Source organism: Rana temporaria, chromosome 5 (assembly GCF_905171775.1).
Source record: "Rana temporaria chromosome 5, aRanTem1.1, whole genome shotgun sequence".
In the NCBI taxonomy this organism is placed as follows: Eukaryota; Metazoa; Chordata; class Amphibia; order Anura; family Ranidae; genus Rana; species Rana temporaria.
In genome coordinates, this window is record NC_053493.1 from 79,355,941 (window position 1) to 79,366,996 (window position 11,056).

The following is an 11,056-nucleotide window of genomic DNA, read 5'->3' on the forward strand; positions in this document are numbered from 1 at the left end:
CAGTTTTGGTGAGATGCTCCTAAACGGTTAATTTCTTCTAAAGGGATGCAGACCCTGGCACTATCCTCATTAGAGCCCTGTAAGTGCACCAGCTGATCAAAAATGAAAAAGTCACTTCTATTCACAATCAGTCCTGCACAAGACATAGTCTAACAAAACTATTCCTTCTGAGTAGGAACAGGAAGGATTCTGCAACAACATAAGTTAAAATCCTAATCCTACTCTCTTATGTTCTACACCAGGTTCTGTGTGGTCCTTAGCTGACATTTTAACCACTTGAGACCCGCGCTGTAGACGAAAGACGTCGACAGCGTGGCTCTCAACTGCCGGGTGGACGTCCCTTGACGTCCTTTTATTTGCATTCCCTGGGCGCGCATCGGGGTAAAACTGTGCCCGGCGCATCGCTCGGATGCCCATACGCGTGCCTGGCAGCCGGGATGTCCGCCAGGTACCCGCGATCGGCAGGGACGTGGAGCTCTGTGTGTAAACACAGAGCTCCACGTCCTGTCAGGGAGAGAGGAGACCGATCTGTGTCCCTTGTACATAGGGACACAGCATCGGTCACCTCCCCCAGTCAGTCCCCTCCACACACAGTAAGAATCACACCCAGGGAATACATTTAACCCCTTCCTCACCCCCTAGTGTTAACCCTTTCCCTGCCAGTCACATTTACACAGTAATCAGTGCATTACTATAGCACTGATCGCTGTATAAATGTGAATGGTCCCAAAATAGTGTCAAAAGTGTCCGATATGTCCGCCACAATATCGCAGGCCTGACGAAAAAAAAAAATCGCAAATCACTGCCATTACTAGTAAAAAATAAATCATAAATCTATCACCTATTTTGTAGGCGCTATAACTTTTGCGCAAACCAATCAATATACGCTTATTGCTAATTTTTTTAACAAAAATATGTAAAAGAATACGTATCGGCCTAAACCGAAAAATTGGTATATTATTATAATAAAAAGTAAAAAATAGTGTTTTTTTTCCATTTTTTTTTCTTTTTTTGTTTATAGCGCAAAAAATAAAAATCGCAGAGATGATCAAATACCACCAAAAGAAAGCTCTATTTGTGGGAAAAAAAATATGATAAAAATATAATTTGAGTACAGTGTTGTATGACCGCGCAATTGTCATTCAAAATTAATGGGCTGAATTTATATACAAAGTGGGACTGCATTTATATACAAAAGTGGGACTGAATTTATATACAAAAGTGGGATTGCATTTATATACAAAAGTGGGGCTGCATTCATATACAAAAGTGGGACTGCATTCATATACAAAAGTGGGGCTGCATTTATATATACAGTGGGGCTGCATTTATATACAAAAGTGGGACTGCATTTATATACAAAAGTGGGACTGCATTTATATACAAAAGTGGGGCTGTATTTATATACAAAAGTGGGACTGCATTTATATACAAAAGTGGGACTGAATTTATTTACAAAAGTGGGACTGAATTTATATACAAAAGTGGGACTGCGTTTATATACAAAAGTGGGGCTGCATTCATATACAAAAGTGGGACTGAATTTATATACAAAAGTGGGACTGAATTTATATATACAGTGGGACTGAATTTATATACAAAAGTGGGACTGCATTTATATACAAAAGTGGGACTGAATTTATATACAAAAGTGGGACTGCATTTATATACAAAAGTGGGACTGAATTTATATACAAAAATGGGACTGCATTTATATACAAAAGTGGGGCTGCATTCATATACAAAAGTGGGACTGAATTTATATACAAAAGTGGGGCTGAATTTATATACAAAAGTGGGGCTGCGTTCATATATACAGTGGGGCACTGATGAGGCTGCATTGATCTCTGTTACCATGTCTTCAGTCTCTGACCATCTCTTGTACCATGTCTCCAGTCTCTGATCATCCCTTGTACCATGACCATCCCTTGTACCAAGTCTGCAGTCTCTGACCATCCCTTGTACCATGTCTGCAGTCTCTGACCATCTCTTGTACCATGTCTGCAGTCTCTGACCATCTCTTGTACCATGTCTGCAGTCTCTGACCATCCCTTGTACCATGTCTGCAGTCTCTGACCATCTCTTGTACCATGTCTGCAGTCTCTGACCATCTCTTGTACCATGTCTCCAGTCTCTGATCATCCCTTGTACCATGACCATCCCTTGTACCAAGTCTGCAGTCTCTGACCATCCCTTGTACCATGTCTGCAGTCTCTGACCATCTCTTGTACCATGTCTGCAGTCTCTGACCATCTCTTGTACCATGTCTGCAGTCTCTGACCATCCCTTGTACCATGTCTGCAGTCTCTGACCATCTCTTGTACCATGTCTGCAGTCTCTGACCATCTCTTGTACCATGACTGCAGTCTCTGACCATCTCTTGTACCATGTCTGCAGTCTCTGACCATCTCTTGTACCATGTCTACAGTCTCGGACCATCTCTTGTACCACGTCTGCAGTCTCTGACCATCCCTTGTACCACGTCTGCAGTCTCTGACCATCCCTTGTACCATGTCTGCAGTCTCTGACCATCTCTTGTACCATGTCTGCAGTCTCCGACCATCTCTTGTACCACGTCTGCAGTCTCTGACCATCTCTTGTACCATGTCTGCAGTCCCTGACAATCGTCTACAAACTATGGGATAGATTTATGGCATTTATATTTAAATATTTTTTACTAGTAATTTTGGCGATCATTGATTTTTTAGCGGTACTGCAACATTGCAGTGGACACACCGGACACCTAATTGAGTTTTTTAAGCAACACCTTATTTTCTGGCAGTGTCCCTCCCGAGACTAGCCTCTGGATCCGCCCTTGCCATGTGGTTATAGTGCCATCTACAGGAGTAGGACACTAGGCAGAAAAAATAAACTCGGCACTGCCTAAGGGAAGTCCTGGCTGATATAGCCCTCCCCCTTCTTCATAGGCACTCCAGTTAGTTACAAGAAGTGTCAAAGAAAAAACACAGTGGGGTGGGTCCCGTGTCCATCAATGAACTCAGAGAAAGTTTTTTTCATGGTGAGTAACAAAAAAAATCCTGTTTTCTCTTTCATTCATTGACGGAAACAGCGTCTTCTAATCACAACTATAGGGACGTCCCAAAGCAGTGCCCAGTAAGTGAAGGGTGGGAGAAAAAAACAAAGGCCAAAACATGGAAAGACAAAACCAGGCCGACAGGAGCTCAACAGGAACTCAAGAGCCCAACCAGAATAGACATCTCCTAGAGGAAACAGTAACCTCAAACAGCTGCCTGCAAAACTTTGCAACCAAAACACGAGTCCAAAGATGCTAGGACATCCACCTTGTAGAATTTGATAAAATCTCCTTGAACTCAAAGGGAAGAAGGATATATAGTGCTCTCCGTCTCTAGTACAAAAAAAGTATTACGGAGGATGGAAATGGATTAACGAACATCTGGGAGCTGGAGTGAGGAGTACAAGCGTGGTGGATGTGTCCCCCACTTAAAGGGGAAAGCGCATATAACCTAATGTTTGTTAAGTCAGAATATACAGAGCATCCGGAAAGTATCCACAGAGCATCACTTTTTTCACATTTTGTTATGTTACAGCCTTATTCCAAAATGGATTAAATTCATTATCTTCTTCAAAATTCTACAAACAATACCCCATAATGACAATTTGAAAAAAGTTTGTTTGAAATCTTTGCAAATTTATTAAAAATAAAAAACGAAAAAAAAATCCCATGTACCTAAGTATTCACAGCCTTTGCTCAATACTTAGTTGAAGCAAAAAACAAAACGTGCTGTTACTGTTGTTGTTTTTTCTGCTAGCAGGCTTTTAACACCCTGCTGACAGAATGTTTAGATAGATAGTATGTTTTTTTTGCTTTTTTTTTAATCAACCAAAGGTGCTTTATTGTTGTGATACAGGATAATCACAGCATACAGATTGACACAAAACAGAACAGAATGTTTTGACCAAATGCAGATAGATAGGTGAAGAGAAACAATACAAGCAGTACTCATATCGACTCAAAAATATCATTGGCACAAGGCCATAACTGTAAAACAGGAAGGACATCACAGTGAGATAAAAACAAAATTGAATAAAATGAAAGAAGGTACCAGATGGAAGCTCAGGTAGAAGTCCAACGGGCCCATACTTTGTCGTATTCCCATTGGTATCCTCTATTCATGTATGTGATCCTATACATGGGCAGGGCCATGCTCCAGACAATCCTCCCAATCCTCCTTATCCAGTGATGTTATATCCCTGTGCCACACCTCCCACAATCTGTCCACCTTAGGGGAGTCGGTACCCAAAAGTGCACCATATAAGGTCAAGAAGGGCTTATTAAGATCTCCCGGGGACAAAAGTTCCTCAATAGGATCAGCTTGGAGGAGAGGCAACTAGGGAAATTGGGCCCTAGCGGCACATCGCAACTGTAGGTACCTAAACTGCATCCATTGGGGCAAATGGAATTTGAGGGAAAGTTCGGAAATTGATAATAAAACACCCTGAGGCATGACATCACCCAAAGCTGTGATGCCATATCTGGCCCAAATATGAGGATCCGGAAGGGTACGAAAGTGTAGCAAGTTGGGATTCCCCCACAGTTTTTGTGCCAGAGACCACTGGTTGGGATGTACAAACCACCGCCTAGCAGCCACCCACACCCTCCATGTAGCTCGTGTCAGACCCGGGACCTCTGCATATTCCCCTGGACCGCTGTAGGCGAACTTACATAGATCAGCCAGTGAACCCAAACAGACCACCTTCAAACATGTTGCTGCATTAGACTTGGATCCCATAGGAGTAAGGAGGGGCAGCCATGCATATTTGTGAAGACCTCAGCCAATTCTTAGTAAAAGGGCTGGCAGGGGGCAGGCTATCATGTCAGCAGGGGCAGTCGGGTGGAAGGTGGAGATGGAGTGCTGAGGAGGCTGCCGGTGGCACTTGAGGGTGCCCTCAATAAAAAAAAAAGTCACAGACTGTTCTCTAACTAAAGTGCGCCTGTGAAGATTCGGTGTGCATGGCTGTGTGTGCAGGGGGGGGGGGGGATAACAGTTTATTGTAGCTCCTTAGGGGGTGCACTACATTTGTTACAAGTGGAATTTCACATTTTAGCATTCTTTTTAAGAACTTTTTGCATGTTGCATTATGAATATTCACTGTTTATGATCACGTGAACAAATGTACACTGTGGATTAAGTTATTAATTTATCTGAAGTTAAGTATACTAAGTACTGCATGTGACAGACTCACCTGGGACATCCCCGAACCATCTTATGTCTAAAATCATCCTATGTCCATTAGGTACATAGGATGACTGAGAAATTATATCTTGGACTACCTGAGATGGGATTATTATGTAATTATTATCCACAATATATTCCAGGATATCTGTAAAGAACTATTTAGTTTGTTGATTCTGAACTCAACGGGTTAACTGTAAGAGTGACTCATTCATCATGTTGGGACACATACTGTTAGATGCTTATTGACCCTGCTATTGTGTGAAGATGTCCCGTGTTTACACTTATGATAATGTGTAATGTATAGCAGGTGAGCGGAGACGGGACATCTACTCTGAAATGTCATATCTGAGTCGCCTAGTCTGGGTAAATGATTAGTTATATAGCTCATGTTAATTTATGTTCTGGTTACCTCCTCTTTAAACTGTATATAAGGTTGCATTCTTGATTCTATTAAACACTCTGGCCTGGATTCACAAAGCACTTACGGCGACGTATCTCGAGATACGCTGCGTAAGTGTAAATGTGCATAAATATGCGCCAATGTATGTGAATCCGGGCCTCCATGTTTAGTACACAAACAAGTCTCGTCTCGTTGTGTGTTGAGAGCAGCTGGAATATCCGATATCTATATCCAGACTGATAGGAAGCGGTATATGACGGATGCACTCAAGCGGAGTGTGGGACGTTCTGTTACACTGCGCAACACTGTTTTAATAGTTTTTTTAACATGTAATGAAGACCGAGGAAGTACAAAGCGTTAACATTAATTCAGATGTAATACTAGTTGGTATTGACAGCCTGCCCACACAAGCAGCACAACGCTACCTGCCCTTTTTCATTTCCCAAGTAAATTTCTTATTTTTGTAAGTGCTGCAATTAATCCCTGAAGAATGTATTTCTATTTTGTGGTGTAAGGATTTTAAGCATTTTCTTTCCAGTAGTAAAGTTAACATTGCTTGGCACATTCTTGAAGTTCCAGAGCATTAAAAACCTTGCTAATAAGTCAGTTGTGCTTGAAACTGGATGTTAAAGCAGTAATAAAACAATGCAGTGATTATGGAAGGGATTTGGGTACGTTTATGTATTCAGCAGCATATTTTTTTTAGGAAAGTAGAAAGCATTTACTTTTTAGCAGGGAAATATCATTTCATAAGGAAGTACAGTGCATCCGAAAAGTATTCACAGTGCTTCATTTTTTCCATATTTTGTTATGTTAGTCTTATTCCAAAATAGATTAAATTCAATATTTTCCTCAAAATTCTACAATCAATACCCCATAATGACAACGTGAAAGAAATTTGTTTGAAGTCTTTGCAAATTTATTAAAAAAAATAAAATAAATCACATGTGCAAAAGCATTCACAGCCTTTGCTCATTACTTTGTTGAAGCACCTTTGGCACCAATTACATCCTCAAGTCTTTTTGAGTATGATACTACAAGCTTGGCACACCTATTTTTGGGCAGTTTCCCCCATTCTTCTTTGAAGGACCTCTCAAGCTCCATTAGTTTGGATGGGGAGCATCAATGCACAGCCATTTTCAGATCTCTCCAGAGATGTTCAATAGGGTTCAAGTCTGGGCTCCGGCTGGGTCACTCAAGTACATTGCCAGAGTTGTCCTTTAGCCACTTCTTTGTTATCTTGGCAGAACCGGAGAGAGACACAGCAGTGCTGAATACGCAGCAGGAGCTGTTGGAGTTAACTTTCCAAGTCAACCATCAGGAGATTGGTTGCTAGGTGGTCCTAGCAACCAATCACCAGCTTGTTAACATGAAGAGTTAAATCCAGTAGCTCCCACTGTCTATTCAGCACTGCTGTGTGTCTCTCCTGTGCCCCCTGCACTGTTCTACTGTGACTAATGCCTTAATAAGGTAGGAAGGGGCAGAGTTGTGGGGGGGGGGGTCCAGGGGTGTGGGGGGCTGAGTAATGTAAAGGGGTCCAGAGGTGCAGGGGCTGTTTAATGTGCAGAAGTCAAGAGGTGTGGGGGGCTGTGTAATGTAGAGGGGTCCAGAGGTGCGGGGGCTATGTAATGTAAAGGGGTCCAGATGTGTGGGATCTGTGTAATGTAAAGGGGTCCAGAGGTGTGGGGGCTGTGCAATGTAAATGGGTCCAGAGGTGTGGGGGCTGTGTAATGTAAAGGGGTCCAGAGGTGTGTGGGCTGTGTAATGTAAAGGGGTCCAGAGGTGTGGGGGCTGTGTAATGTAAAGGGGTCCAGAGGCAGAGGTGTGGGGGCTGTTTAATGTAAAGGGGCCCAGAGGTGTGGGGGCTGTGTAATGTAAAGAGGTCCAGAGGTACGGGGGCTGTGTAATGTAAAGGGGTCCAGAGGTGTGGGGGCTGTGTAATGTAAAGGTGTCCAGAGGTGTGGGGGCTGTTTAATGTAAAGGGGCCCAGAGGTGTGGGGGCTGTGTAATGTAAAGAGGTCCAGAGGTACGGGGGCTGTGTAATGTAAAGGGGTCCAGAGGTGTGGGGGCTGTGTAATGTAAAGGTGTCCAGAGGTGTGGGGGCTGTGCAATGTAAACGGGTCCAGAGGTGTGGGGGCTGTGCAATGTAAACGGGTCCAGAGGTGTGGGGGCTGTGCAATGTAAACGGGTCCAGAGGTGTGGGGACTGTGTAATGTAAAGGTGTCCAGAGGTGTGGGGGCTGTGCAATGTAAACGGGCCCAGAGGTGTGGGGGCTGTGTAATGTAAAGAGGTCCAGAGGTGTGGGGGCTGTGTAATGTAAAGGGGTACAGAGGTGTGGGGGCTGTGCAATGTAAAGAGGTCCAGAGGTACAGGGGCTGTGTAATGTAAAGGGGTTTTCCTACATTTTGCCTGCAGCAGTCCTATAGATTTCTATTAGGTTGCATGTTTTTTCTGCATTTTCTGAAAGCGCACCACTGTTCCACATGCTGTATCTTTGGTGCACTTTCAGAAAACAGAAATATATATATATATATATATATATATATATATATTTGGGGGGTGACATCAGTTTTACTGCACCAGGTGACACCAATCCTAGTGACGCCATTGAGTGGGTGTGAATTATCATTGTTACAATATTGCAGAGTAAAATATATAGAAGATGGAAGTTAAATGGTGACATGATTTTTTTTCCCATAATGGTCACAATACACATGCAAGTCCAGGTGTTCAGACATTCCACCAATGCAGTACCTGGTATAATAAATTGTCATGTGGTTTAACTTTTCATCATCTAGCAAACGCAGGAATATGAGTTTTATCACAAAGACTCTACCCTGTAAGAGAGAGAGGAGGCTCAGCCAGTCACCTCAACAGCATGTTAACATGAAGAGTTAAATCCAGCAGCTCCCACTGTCTATTCAGCACTGCTATGTGTCTCTCTTCCATTCTGCCCTCTGCACTGCTCTACTGTGACTAATGCCTGAATAAGGTAGGAAGGGTCAGAGTTGTGGGGGGGGGGGGGGGGGTCCAGGGGTGTGGGGGGCTGAGTAATGTAAAGGGGTCCGGAGGTGCAGGGGCTGTTTAATGTGCAGAAGTCAAGAGGCGTGGGGGCTGTGTAATGTAGAGGGGTCCAGAGGTGCGGGGGCTATGTAATGTAAAGGGGTCCAGATGTGTGGGAGCTGTGTAATGTAAAGAGGTCCAGAGGTGTGGGGGCTGTGCAATGTAAATGGGTCCAGAGGTGTGGGGGCTGTGCAATGTAAATGGGTCCAGAGGTGTGGGGGCTGTGCAATGTAAATGGGTCCAGAGGTGTGGGGGCTGTGTAATGTAAAGGGGGCCAGAGGTGTGTGGGCTGTGTAATGTAAAGGGGTCCAAGGGTGTGGGGGCTGTGTAATGTAAAGGGGTCCAAAGGTGTGGAGGCTGTGTACTGTAAAGAGGTCCAGAGGTACGGGGGCTGTGTAATGTAAAGGGGTCCAGAGGTATGGGGGCTGTGTAATGTAAAGGTGTCCAGAGGTGTGGGGGCTGTGCAATGTAAACGGGTCCAGAGGTGTGGGGGCTGTGTAATGTAAAGGTGTCCAGAGGTGTGGGGGCTGTGCAATGTAAACGGGTCCAGAGGTGTGGGGGCTGTGTAATGTAAAGGTGTCCAGAGATCTTGGGGCTGTGCAATGTGAATGGGTCCAGAGGTGTGGGGGCTGTGTAATGTAAAGAGGTCCAGAGGTGTGGGGGCTGTGTACTGTAAAGGGGTACAGAGGTGTGGGGGCTGTGCAATGTAAAGGGGTCCAGAGGTCTGGGGGCTGTGTAATGTAAAGAGGTCCAGAGGTGTGGGGGCTATGTACTGTAAAGGGGTACAGAGGTGTGGGGGCTGTGCAATGTAAAGGGGTCCAGAGGTACGGGGGCTGTGTAATGTAAAGGGGTTTTCCTACATTTTGCCTGCAGCAGTCCTAATAGATTTCTATTTTTCTGCATTTCCGGAAAGCGCACCACTGTCCCACATGCTGTATCTTTGGTGCACTTTCAGAAAACAGAAATATATATATATATATATATATATATATATATATATATATATATATATTTGGGGGGTGACATCATGTTTTACTGCACCAGGTGACACCAATTCTAGTGACGCCATTGACAGCCAGTCACCTTAACAGCATGGTCTAGTGCAGCCATTGTTAAAAAAGGTTCTTTCAGAGATTGCTAGGAGTTCTTTGAGCTGTGGCTGATTGGCCTCCTTTCTGATGGTGCTAGGACAGTTCTGTGTCCAATGCCACTTGGCAGATCCATGTCATGACTCCAAAGATCTTTTTTAGCTGTTGCTAATGGCAGCATTGTGACCACCACTTTAAGGGTGGGCATTCTTTCCACTGACCACCAATGCAAGGCGGCATTCTTTCCACTGACCACCAATGCAAGGCGGCATTCTTTCCACTGACCACCAATGTAAAGGGGCATTCTTTCAAGTGACCACCAATATAAGGGGGCATTCTTCCCACTGACCACCAATGTAAGGGGGCATTCTTCCCACTGACCACCAATATAAAGGGGCATTCTTCCCACTGACCACCAATGTAAAGGGAGCATTCTTTCCACTGACCACCAATGTAAGGGGGGCATTCTTCCCACTTATGCCCAATGTAAATCGCATTCTTCCCACTGTACTGATTTTTTAGCAGGGGTTCCCTGAGACCTAAAAATTGTTTTAAGTGCTCCTATGGGGTAAAAAGGGTAAGAATGACCGGTCTAATGTAACATATGCCATATGCTAGGATGTCATCAACAAGAAATTCTAATGCACTGGCTTTCACTACAGCAAGTTTGAAAAACGTGTATGTTGACAGGGAGAGATGCTACATGCTACTACATTCTTACATGCTGGGAATTGTAGTTCTTGCAGCCAGAGAGGCTCAGGTTGTTCATCTCAGAGTTAGAATAACAGCAAATTTCATATTGCAACAATGCTCCTATATTGTTTGTGAAAAGTCTGAGCTTGTTTCATTCCCTCACACCTACTAATGAGCATGCTGTTAATGTAATATGAAAGTATCACTTATTGCTGAGGTCTTACTCATGGTGCACAGATGGATCACAGAACAATTATATTGGTCTCTCTCTGCCTGAATGTTTTTCCAGAGCCATCTCTGCAGGACTGTCACAACATGTAATCTTCAGCAGATGGAAGTGCTGTGAGGAGAAAACATTGACTCGAGCCTGTCAGTCAGTCACATACAATATAGTCTTTGCAGCTAAGTCAGGGATGAGTAAGCACAATGCTCAGCCAAACTATACATTCTTCTTTTTTACTAGTCACAGCAGTACCATTTAACTAAAGGCTAAATTCTCCCACAACTCCCATTTATTTTGTGTTGGTATCAGTGGCACATTGTACTGCTTAGGGGCTCCAGTGAATATCTGTTCCCTGGAGTTCCCTTATTTG